At 40.2% G+C, this 10780-nt stretch overlaps 2 pseudogenes; one reads left to right on the top strand and one right to left on the bottom strand.

The window, feature by feature from the left end:
* Positions 1-2205: 2205 nt before the first annotated feature.
* On the top strand, positions 2206-6791 carry LOC100348156 (phosphatidylinositol 4,5-bisphosphate 3-kinase catalytic subunit beta isoform-like; annotated as a pseudogene).
* A 2098-nt stretch (positions 6792-8889) lies between these two features.
* On the bottom strand, positions 8890-10542 carry LOC127493672 (zinc finger and BTB domain-containing protein 10 pseudogene; annotated as a pseudogene).
* Positions 10543-10780: the final 238 nt, after the last annotated feature.

Below are 10780 nucleotides of genomic sequence, written 5' to 3' on the forward strand. Positions count from 1 at the left end.
TACGACTTAACCTTCACCAGCAAGTAGAATGAGTATTCAAAGTAAAAATTGTTATAAAAAAAACTGTTATTTTTGGTTTATTTTCAGATCCTTCACTCATTTTAATGACAAAAATGGTCAAAATTTGATATTCTGCTTACATGAGGGTATTTCAAAATGTTCCTGGGAAATGTGTACCATGAAAAATAGAGATGTTTTAATTTCATTTTCCACTGACTCTTTGAGGACCCCCATATTGCATAAAAAGCAAACCAAACTGTGCAGAGAGGATTAAGAATAAAATAAATATTTTTATATAAAATGCCTATCTTATACAAGATATGAAACATTAGTTAGCAGATTTTTGCATTACATTATTTTTGTGTATACATATCAAATCATTTAATGTAGCTGACAAGTGTGGCAAGACAGACTGTTGACTGTAAGAACAAGAAAGTCTTCCCAATGTTTTTATGTGACGCTAGTCTTCACTAACTTGTAATATGAACCTTTTTTAAAGCAAACAATTCAGTTCTATTTGACAGATTGAAAATCAAAGATGTGTAACATCTAATATAAAATCAGTGCTACGACTTGTTATATACTTAATAGCTTCAGTTTCTCAACAGAAACAGTTTTACAATTGTCACTCTTTACATACATAAATAGTTTATTAAATAAGAGTATGAGAATTTGGACACATCTGGAATGTTAATGAGAAAAAACATTTAAATCATTTGTACATCTGATATGTACACTAAGTTACTACTTCCTAGTTTAAGATAATAAAAAAATCACTTCTATTTTATGTACATTCAGATTTGCATTTAATGTCTATTTACATTCATTCGATCTGAAATCAAATACCTTAATACAGTAAACTAAATACAAGATGAAAAGCAAAAACAGTGTAACCTTCAAAGCACTCCTAACACGGCAACAGAGGAAATTTATTTACTCTGATAGATGCAAAGCCAACTTGCGAGGGGAGAAACCTAATAGTTCAAGCAGCAAGCACACACACAGACAAACCCATCTTTCAGATGCTGCAGTAGTTAATCCACTAAGATAATACTTGTGCTGTAATGTTAAGAACCACACAAGGAAAGTACTGTATTAATCAGCAACAGACCACAGATCATGTGTGGCAATACTTTTATGATACTTTTGTCCAACTTGCTGGTATTTACTCCCATGAAAAAAACATAGAAGTTTGGACAGTGATATTATTGAGAAATTAACCATTTTCAAAACCTCAAAATCCATTCTTCATAAATTCAACATTTCTTATGTGAATAATCTTAGATCTAGCCCTTGTAAGCTAGGAACCATATGACCAGCAATATTCTAAAGGGTTTGGTTTCAAGTGTAAAATCCAAAGCTCAGTACATTAATACTATCTAAGATGCATCTCATTTATAATCATTTACTATCTGTAGTAAAGAATGTTGAATTTATGGAGTAACATACATGCATCCCCCCCACCCTTGTCAAACTGTCTTCTGTCTCAAAGAATAGTATGTGAAAATCCTTCTGAAGCATTCAAATTACTTAAAATCATGAACAGGAAAAAGAAATAACAATTTTCCTAAAAATCTCGTTGAAGTTCAATAATTAATACTTTATATTGTTAACCACAGCTGGTTTTATAAATCCCAGTTTATTCTGTCATGCTACAAACCTTATAAAATCAAATAGGTAAACTTCAATTCAGTGATTACATTTTAATTAAAAATGTATAAAATTTTAAAAATTCTGTAAATTCTAAAGAAAATAAGTGATGAAAAGCTCTTTAATCTCTATTATATACTTAGCTGGTTTAATCATAAAGGACCTCTTAGAAACTCAAGACTAGCAATATTTTCATCATATATTTTAAAATATGGTTGGATTTTTTACAAATAAGCATAAGGTAAGCCATATTGCATAAGCGTGTGCTTTCTGTCTGTGACACTAACGTGACACCTGATATATTTTCACAGTCATAGTAGGGATATCCATTTATGAAACAATTTCTTAATAAACACACCCACAGCATGGGAAAGTAATTTGACTTAATAAATGTGAAGTTTGAAAAATAGGTATTTGCGTGGATGGTGTGCAATGGTTTTTCTGCGGTGCTGGGGGCGCTGGAGCTGAGCAGTTGCCATGGCCTGAGTTGGTGACTGCCTTCTCAGAGCAGGAGCTAGCTGCCGCAGAGCGCTGGACAGGGCCCAATGGTTATGAATGTGCTTTTTCAGTTTCATAATGCCTCCTGCTATGGCAGACATCCTTGACATCTGGGCAGTGGATTCATGGATAGCATCTGATGGCTCCATACCTGTGGATTTCCTTTTGCCCACTGGTATTTATATCCAATTGGAAGTACTTAGGGAAGCCACCATTTCATGTATTAAGCAGTTGTTATGGAAGCAAGTTCACACTTACCCAATGTTTAACCTCCTTATGGAAATTGACTCCTATATGTTTGCATGTGTGAACCAAGCTGTTGTATATGAAGAACTCGAAGATGAAACACAAAGACTTTGTGATGTTAGATCATTTCTTCCTGTTATCAAATTAGTCACAGGAAGTTGTATCCTAGTGGAAAAATTAGACTCAGATATTGGAGTCCTTATAGGAAAAGGTTTACATGAGTTTGATGCCTTGAAGAATCCTGAAGTCGATGAATTTCGAAGAAAAATGTACAAATTCAGTGAGAAAAAGATTCAGTCTCTTGTGGGATTGTCTGGGATAGACTAGCTAACGCAGACATACCCACCAGAGCATGACCCGTCCAGCCTTGAAAACTCAGAAGATAAAGTCTATGGAGGACAGCTCATTGTGGCTGTTCATTTTGAAAACTCTCAGGATGTATTTAGTTTCCAAGTGTTTCCTAATATGAATCCTATCAAAATAAATGAATTGACAATCCAAAAATGTTTGACTATTCATGAGAAGGAAGATGAGGCTAGCCTCTATGAATATGTGTTGCAAGTCAGCAGGGGAGTGGAGTATGTATTTGGTGATCACCCACTGATTCAGTTCCAGTATATCCAGAATTGTGTAATGAACAGAACTCTACCCCGTTTTATACTTGTGGAATGCTACAAGATCAAGAAAATGTATGAGCAGGAGATGATTGCCATACAAGCTGCCATAAATAGAAATTCATCTAACCCTCTTCTTCCTTTACCACCAAAGAAAACGCGCATTATTTCTCATGTCCGGGAGAATATTAATCCATTCTAAATTGCCTTGGTTAAAGGAAATAAGCTTAACACAGAAGAAACTATAAAAGTTGTGTCAGAACTGGTCTATTTCATGGTTTCCAGCTCCTATGTAAAACCATTGTAAGTTAGAGATATGAGGGGAAAAATGATCGTATATGGAATGAAGCATTGGAATTTGATATTAATACTTGTAACTTGCCAAGAATGGCTCAATTGTGTTTTGCTGTTCATGCAGTTTTAGATAAAGTGAAAACAAAGAAATCAACTAAAACCATTAATCCCTCTAAATATCAGATCATGAGAAAAGTTGGAAATGTGCATTATCCCGTAGCCTCGGTAAATATGAAGGTTTTTTACTTTAAAGGACAGTTGATATCTGGATACACAATATTGCACAACTGGCCTTCAATTCCTGATGAACTTGAAGAAATGTTGACTCCAATGGGAACCATTCAGACAAATCCATATACTGAAAATGTGACAGCTTTGCATATTAAATTTCCAGAGAATAAGAAACAACCGTGTTACTACCCTCCCTTTGAAAAGATTACTGAAGGCCGGCGCTGCAGCTCACTAGGCTAATCCTCCGGCATGCAGTGCCGGCACACCGGGTTCTAGTCCCGGTCGGGGCCCCAGATTCTGTCCCCGGTTGCCCCTCTTCCAGGCCAGCTCTCTGCTGTGGCCAGGGAGTGCAGTGGAGGATGGCCCAAGTGCTTGGGCCCTGCACCCCATGGGAGACTAGGAGAAGCACCTGGTTCCTGCCATCGGATCAGCGCGGTGCGCCAGCTGCAACGCACGGGCCACGGAGGCCATTGGAGGGTGAACCAACAGCAAAGGAAGACCTTTCTCTCTGTCTCTCTCTCTCACTGTCCACTCTTGTGGGGAGCAACTGAGACTAGACTGTTACTGGAATTAAGACTTATTCTATGCATCTGCTCTCCCACAATATGGTGCTGGGAGAGGAGGAAACAGCTTCTACACAGCTGCCTCCAGTTCGACCAATAAACTGCAGGACCTGCTCCTGATTGGAGGAGAGCAGCGTACTTGGCATGTGGGTAGCAGAGTTGGGATTGGAGGAAGAGGACTATAAAGGAGGAGAGAGACAACATGCACCAGGAACATCTAAGGGGAACATCTATCTGAAGGAACACCTGTGCAGCCCCCGAGAGAGCCGGCCGGCGGTGTGCCGCTCCCCCGTGGAAGTGGGGAAAGTGGCAGGGGGAACCGCCCTTCCACAGAGGTGGAAGGGTCGGTAGCCAACCCGGGAAGAACCAGCAGCAAACCTGGGAAGGGCCGAGCAGACGAAAGAACAACGCAGGGTCCTGTGTCGTTCCTCCACGAAGAGGGGGAGCGACATAATGGTGCCATGACTCGGATATGAAGCCTAGGCAGGGTTTAGTATCGTTCCTCCATGAAGAGGGGGAGTGACACACTCTGCCTGTCAAAAAATAAAAAAAAAAAAAAAGATTACTGAAAAGGCAGCTGAGATTGAAAGCAACGACAGTGCTAATGTATCAAGTCGAGGTGTGAAAAAGTTTCTTGCAGTACTGAAAGAAATCTTGGACAGAGATCCGTTGTCCCGACTGTGTGAAATGAAATGGATTTTATTTGGACTTTGCGACAAGACCACAGAGAGAACTTCCCACAGTCACTGCCAAAATTACTTCTGTCATTCAAGTGGGATAAACTCAAGGATGTTGCTCCGCTTCAAGGGCTGCTTCAGATTTGGCCTAAGTTGCCCCCTCGGGAGGCTCTGCAGCTTCTAGATTTCAACTACCCAGACCAGTATGTGTGGGAATATGCTGTGGGCTGCCCTCAACAGTTGAGTGAGGAAGAATTCTCTCAGTATCTTTTACAACTGGGACAAGTTTTAAGATATGAGCCATTTATTGATTGTGCCCTGTCTAGATGCCTATTATAAAGAGCACCGGCTAATTGGTGGATAGGCAGTTTCTATTTTGGCATCTTATGTCAGAAGTGCACATTCCTGCTGTCTCTGTACAATTTGGCATCATCCTTGAAGCATACTGCGGGCACGTGTAGGGCACAGGAAAGTGCTTTCCAAACAGGTTGAAGTGCTCTATAAGTTAAAAAATTAAATAGTTTAATAAAACTGAATGCAGTGAAGCTAAACAGAGCCAAAGGGAAGGAAGCCATGCACACCTGTTTAAAACAGAATGCTTACCCAGAAACCTCTCTAACCTGCGGTCACCCCTGAACACATGTGTCATCTTCTCAGAACTCTAGGTTGAAAAGTACAAATATATGGATTCTAAAATGAAGCCCTTGTGGCTGGTATACAACAGCAAGGTATTTGGTGAGGATTCAGTTGGGCTGATTTTTAAAAATGGTTATGTTCTCAGGCATGGAAAGCCAAGACACCCTGGAAAAAAAAAAGACCTAAATGAAAGATCTCTGAGTGAGATCCCAGCGGAAAGAATGGACCATCAAAAAAGGAGGTACCTTTCTCTGAAGGGAGGAGAAAACTTCCACTTTGACTGTGGCCTTGTCTAAATAAGATTGGCATCGGTGAACTCAAGAGGCTTCCATAGCCTTGGCAGCTCATGGCAAGAGCCTAGGGTGATTACTGATGCCATAAATAAGAGTGTCAATTGTTAAATCAACAACAGGTGTCACTGTGCACCTACTCCCCCTGTAGGATCTCTGTCCTTAATGTGTTGTACTATGCAAATTAACAGTAAAACTACTACTCAAACAGTACTCTATACTTTGTGTGTCTGTGTGGGTGCAATCTGTTGAAATCTTTATACTAAGTTGATCTTCTGTACATAAAGATAATTGAAAATGAATCTTGATGAGAATGGGATGGGAGAGGGAGTGGGAGATGGGATGGTTGCCGGTGGGAGGAAGGTTATGGGGGTAAAAGCCACTTTAATTCAAAAGTTGTACTTTTGAAATTTGTATTTATTAAATAAAAGTTAAAAATAAAAATGGTGGTGATTTATGATAGGTTGACACTTCAGATGCTGTGCTTGAGGGATTTACTCTGGAAAGAATCTGGTCTGGATCTTCAGATGCTGCCTTATGGCTGTTTAGCAACAGGAGCTTACTCTGGCCTCCCTGAAGTTGTGAGCACCTCTGAAACTACAGCTGACATTCAGCTGAACAGTAGCAACGTGGCTGCTGCCTTCAACAAAGACGCCCTTCTGAACTAGCTTAAAGAGTACAATTCTGGGGATGACCTGGACCGAACCATTGAGGAGTTTATCCTGTCCTGTGCTGGCTACTGTGTAGCTTCTTATGTCCTCGGGATTGGTGACATAGTGACAGTGACAACATCATGGTCAAAAAAAACTGGTCAGCTCTTCTGCATTGACTTGGGACATATTCTTGGAAATTTCAAAACTAAATTTGACATTAAAAGGAAGCCAATGCCTTTTATACTTATGATTTTATTCATGTTATTCAACAAGGAAAAACAGGAAACACAAAAAAGTTTGGCTGGACTCTCTTACCTTAAGAAAGAGTGAAGAAGAAGCACTCAAACAATTTAAGTAAAAATGTGATGAGGTGCTCATGGAAAGCTGAACTATTAGAGTGAACTGGGCAGCCCACACAGTTGGCAAAGACTACCGATAGTAACGATCAGCCTTTGGTTTTGTTTCGTTTTCATTTTGCCCTTACACTAAATTGAACATGACGCTGCCAAAGATGTTACAAAGGGAATGAAATCCTGAAACTGAATGAAAGTAATAACAAGACACTGTACAGAACCTAATCTGAACTATCCCTGATGACTGTCCTCTGCTTTTTGTTTCCAAGACTCATCATGAAAACTGTCAACATTATGGATAATTATTTCCTGCTGATTTTGCTTGCCAAGGAATACTGCTAGGGAATGTCTTCTGGTCTTTTTTTTAAGTGCTTAGTACTTTCCCAGAAAGGTGTAAATACATCTTTTTTCAATGTTATGTTATCATTCAGCCAACACTTATCCATTCCGGGGGCTGGGAGCTATTATTTTCCAAATGAGGCTTAAGGATATCTTTTCTTCCCTTTTAAATGTGTAAACTACAAATTATACTATAATTTGAAATTATGATTATTTTTCAAGAGAAATCTTTTAAACCTGTGGAAACTCAGAAAAAAAGAAATTGAACCTCAGGTCCACCCCAATCCCTCGAAGGAGCCACAGCTGGGGTTAACATTGATTCATTTGCATTTTATTACTTCATCAAGAGAAGAAACAAAAACCGTCTGGCTTTCTTCACACCAACCAATAATTTCACTTTTTAAAGTTCGGGATGTTTTCCATAATGAGCTGAATCAAAAATCTATTTGAAAAATATATATTTATGGCCGGCGCCACGGCTCACTAGGCTAATCCTCCACCTGCAGCACCGGCACACTGGGTTCTAGTCCCAATCGGGGCACCGGATTCTGTCCTGGTTACCCCTCTTCCAGGCCAGCTCTCTGCTATGGCCCGGGAGTGCAGAGGAGGATGGCCCAAGTGCTTGGGTCCTGCACCCCATGGGAGACCAGGAGAAGCACCTGGCTCCTGGCTTCGGATCAGTGCAGTGTGCCGGCCGCAGTGCGCTGGAAGCGGCAGCCATTGGAGGGTGAACCAACGGCAAAGGAAGGCCTTTCTCTCTGTCTCTTTCTCTCACTGTCCACTCTGCCTGTCAAAATATATATATATATATATATAAAATCAGGTTCTTTGCACATAAAACATCAATTGATAAGTTTGTTTTGCCATTAATTCCATGCTGCTGGAAAAAGTTTGATCAGGCTTGCATGCCAATTTGTCTGTAGTTGCAAGTATTATAGGCACTAGTGCCTAATGAAAGTATAACCCTTCTTCAACACAATCAGAACTCAACAGTGATTCAGAAGCAACATCCTACCCTTAATACTGCCAGTTTCAAGCTGTCAACATGAAAATCTTTGATAAGGTTGAGAAGGTGTCGCTAGGAATCAATTAATTGATGTGCCTAAGAGTTCTGCAATACTATTTTTAACTTATTTTTTAAGGAATACAAATTTCATAAGTACAACTTTAAAAATATAGTTATTCTTCCCACCATACCTTCCTTCCCCCCCACTTCTTCTCCTCTTCCCAGTCCCATTCTCTTTTAAGATTCATTTTCAATTAACTTTGAAAGAAAATCAACTCTATACCAAGTAAAGATTTTGATGATTTGCACACACATGCCCACACAAGAAAAAATCTTTGAGAACTAGTTTTACAGCTAATTCCCTTAACACAACTCATTGAGTACAGATGTCCTGTATGGGGAGTTAGTGCACAGTGACTCCTGTTATTAATTTAACAGTTAACACTCTTAAGTATCTCTTAAGTATGATGTCAGTGACCATGTGAGGCTCTTGAGATGAACTGCCTAGATTATGGAAGCCTTCTGAATCCACAGTATTTAGACAAGGCCATAAGCAAAGTGAAACTTCTCTCCTCCCTTTAGAGAAAAGTACGTCCTTCTTTGATGGCCACTTCTTATTGCTGGGGTCTCACTCACAGAGATCTACACAATTTTTTAATTTTTTTGACCATAAATTTTTGCCCCTACAATTTTTACAGCAACATAATTATCATCCACCATGTACCATGTTTTGCAAGATTTCAAGTTTAATAGTCTAAACTGTTCATTCAAATTATGTCTAAATGAAACATCTTTGTGGAGTACAGCAAGTCTGCTACCATCTGAGGACAAACAGTTCCTCAGTCATCCAAATGAGATGGATCATTGTGATCTGCTCCACCAGTTACATTAGTTCCACTAGTTACATTAGCTCCTCTTCTTTCATTCTCTTCCTATTCTTCCTCCTAGGGGAATTCTGTATCCTGTCCCTGGTTGACACAATCTCACCTGCCTGTTTGTGGTTTTTCTCCACATTCTACATGAACACCATGTATCATGACCCATGGCCAACACTGGCCACTCATATGAATAGGTTCTTACTCAACATACATGTGTAATTTTACCCTGTTTGTATTTTCTTCAAGTAAATAGTTTTCCACAAATATCATAGCTAAATTAGCTACCTCTTATAGGACAGAGCAAGTGCGTTTTTATTGTTCATCTGTATTTATCTACTTGAAAAATAAATGAAAGCGTCTTGACTTGTTCATCATTTGAGATTTACTATTTTTCTAAATTTCCTGTTTTGACCAAGAGTCTGGAAAATATACATACCTGAAAGTACCTGGTATCAAACCATACCAGGAGTCCCTTGAAGGGCCATGCATCAAACCATATTAGAAATTATGTGACATATCAGCTTCACCACCACCCTGATCAGAGCAGGCTTCAGCCAACAAATAGCATTCATATTCCTATCACCACTCCATTGTGAGAGCAGAGCACCATCCAAATCTGATCCTTTTTTGACTCACAAAGTCTTATTTCCTTCTGGATAGGCATCAGCTAGGCTGCATCACCTATCCACCTTCGAAATTTGTTTTGTGAAGTGCTACGTTTTAAAGGTAATGCTTTCTAATTTGACTTTTCTTCTTTGTTTTGCCAGTCTCTACTTCTTTTCAGCCAATTCAGTAGAACCATCCTGGACCCAATTACTATAATTCACTTGGTAGTTTTCTATTTGGCCCTCATCTACATTACAATCATCCTTTTCTTTTTTTTAATTTATTTGACAAGTAGAGTTATAGACAGTGAGAGAGAGACAGAGAGAAAGTCTTCCTTCCGTTGATTCACTCCCCAAATGGTCGCTACAGCCGGCGCTGCGCCGATCCGAAGCCAGGAGCCGGGTGTTTCCTCCTGGTCTCCCATGCAGATGCAGGCACCCAAGCACTTGGGCCATCCTCCACTGCACTCCTGGGCCACAGCAGAGAGCTGGCCTGGAAGAGGAGCAGCCGGGACTAGACCCCGGCGCCCATATGGGATGCCGGCGCCGCAGGCGGAAGATTAACCAAGTGAGAAACGACACCACCGGCCCCACAATCATCCTTTTCAATTTTTATGTTACTTTGGCAAATTAGTAAGATTCAATGTTGCCCAAAAGACTGGCAATTTTTGGATCCTGTGATGAAAACAGACCATGTTTAGTAACCAGTCTTCTACTGCAGACCACAACTAGAGACTCTGGAGCTTCTGCTTTAACGTTTCTATTTAAGGAATCTTTAACAAAGTTCCAATAAGTTGGAGCAACTTCACTCATTTGAAGATAGCTTCCCTCCGTGTGGAGAATACAAGAAGGCCAAGGTGACTGAAAAGCCTTGAACTGCACTAATATCTAAATGGATAGCATTGTTTTGGCTGGGTTTTCTTTTTCCTGTTTCTTCCTTTCTTCTTTCTGTTTTTCTTTCTTTTAATATAAAAAGCAGAGGCAGCAATGAGGGAGAGACATCTTCCATCTGCTGGTTCACTGCCCAAATGCTGGTAACAGCCAGGACTAGGCCAGAGGAAACCAGGAGCCAGGAAACTCATTCAGGACCCAAGTACCTGGGTCATCATCTGCTGCCTTCCAGGAGCATTAGCAGGAAACTGGATCCGAAGCAGAGGTGGAAACTCAGTCCCAGGCACTTTTACACGGATGTGGGCGTCCCAACCCTTGGCTTAACCCAGTATGCCACAAGGCCCATGGCTGGTTGA

This window comes from Oryctolagus cuniculus, chromosome 7 (assembly GCF_964237555.1).
Source record: "Oryctolagus cuniculus chromosome 7, mOryCun1.1, whole genome shotgun sequence".
NCBI lineage: Eukaryota > Metazoa > Chordata > Mammalia > Lagomorpha > Leporidae > Oryctolagus > Oryctolagus cuniculus.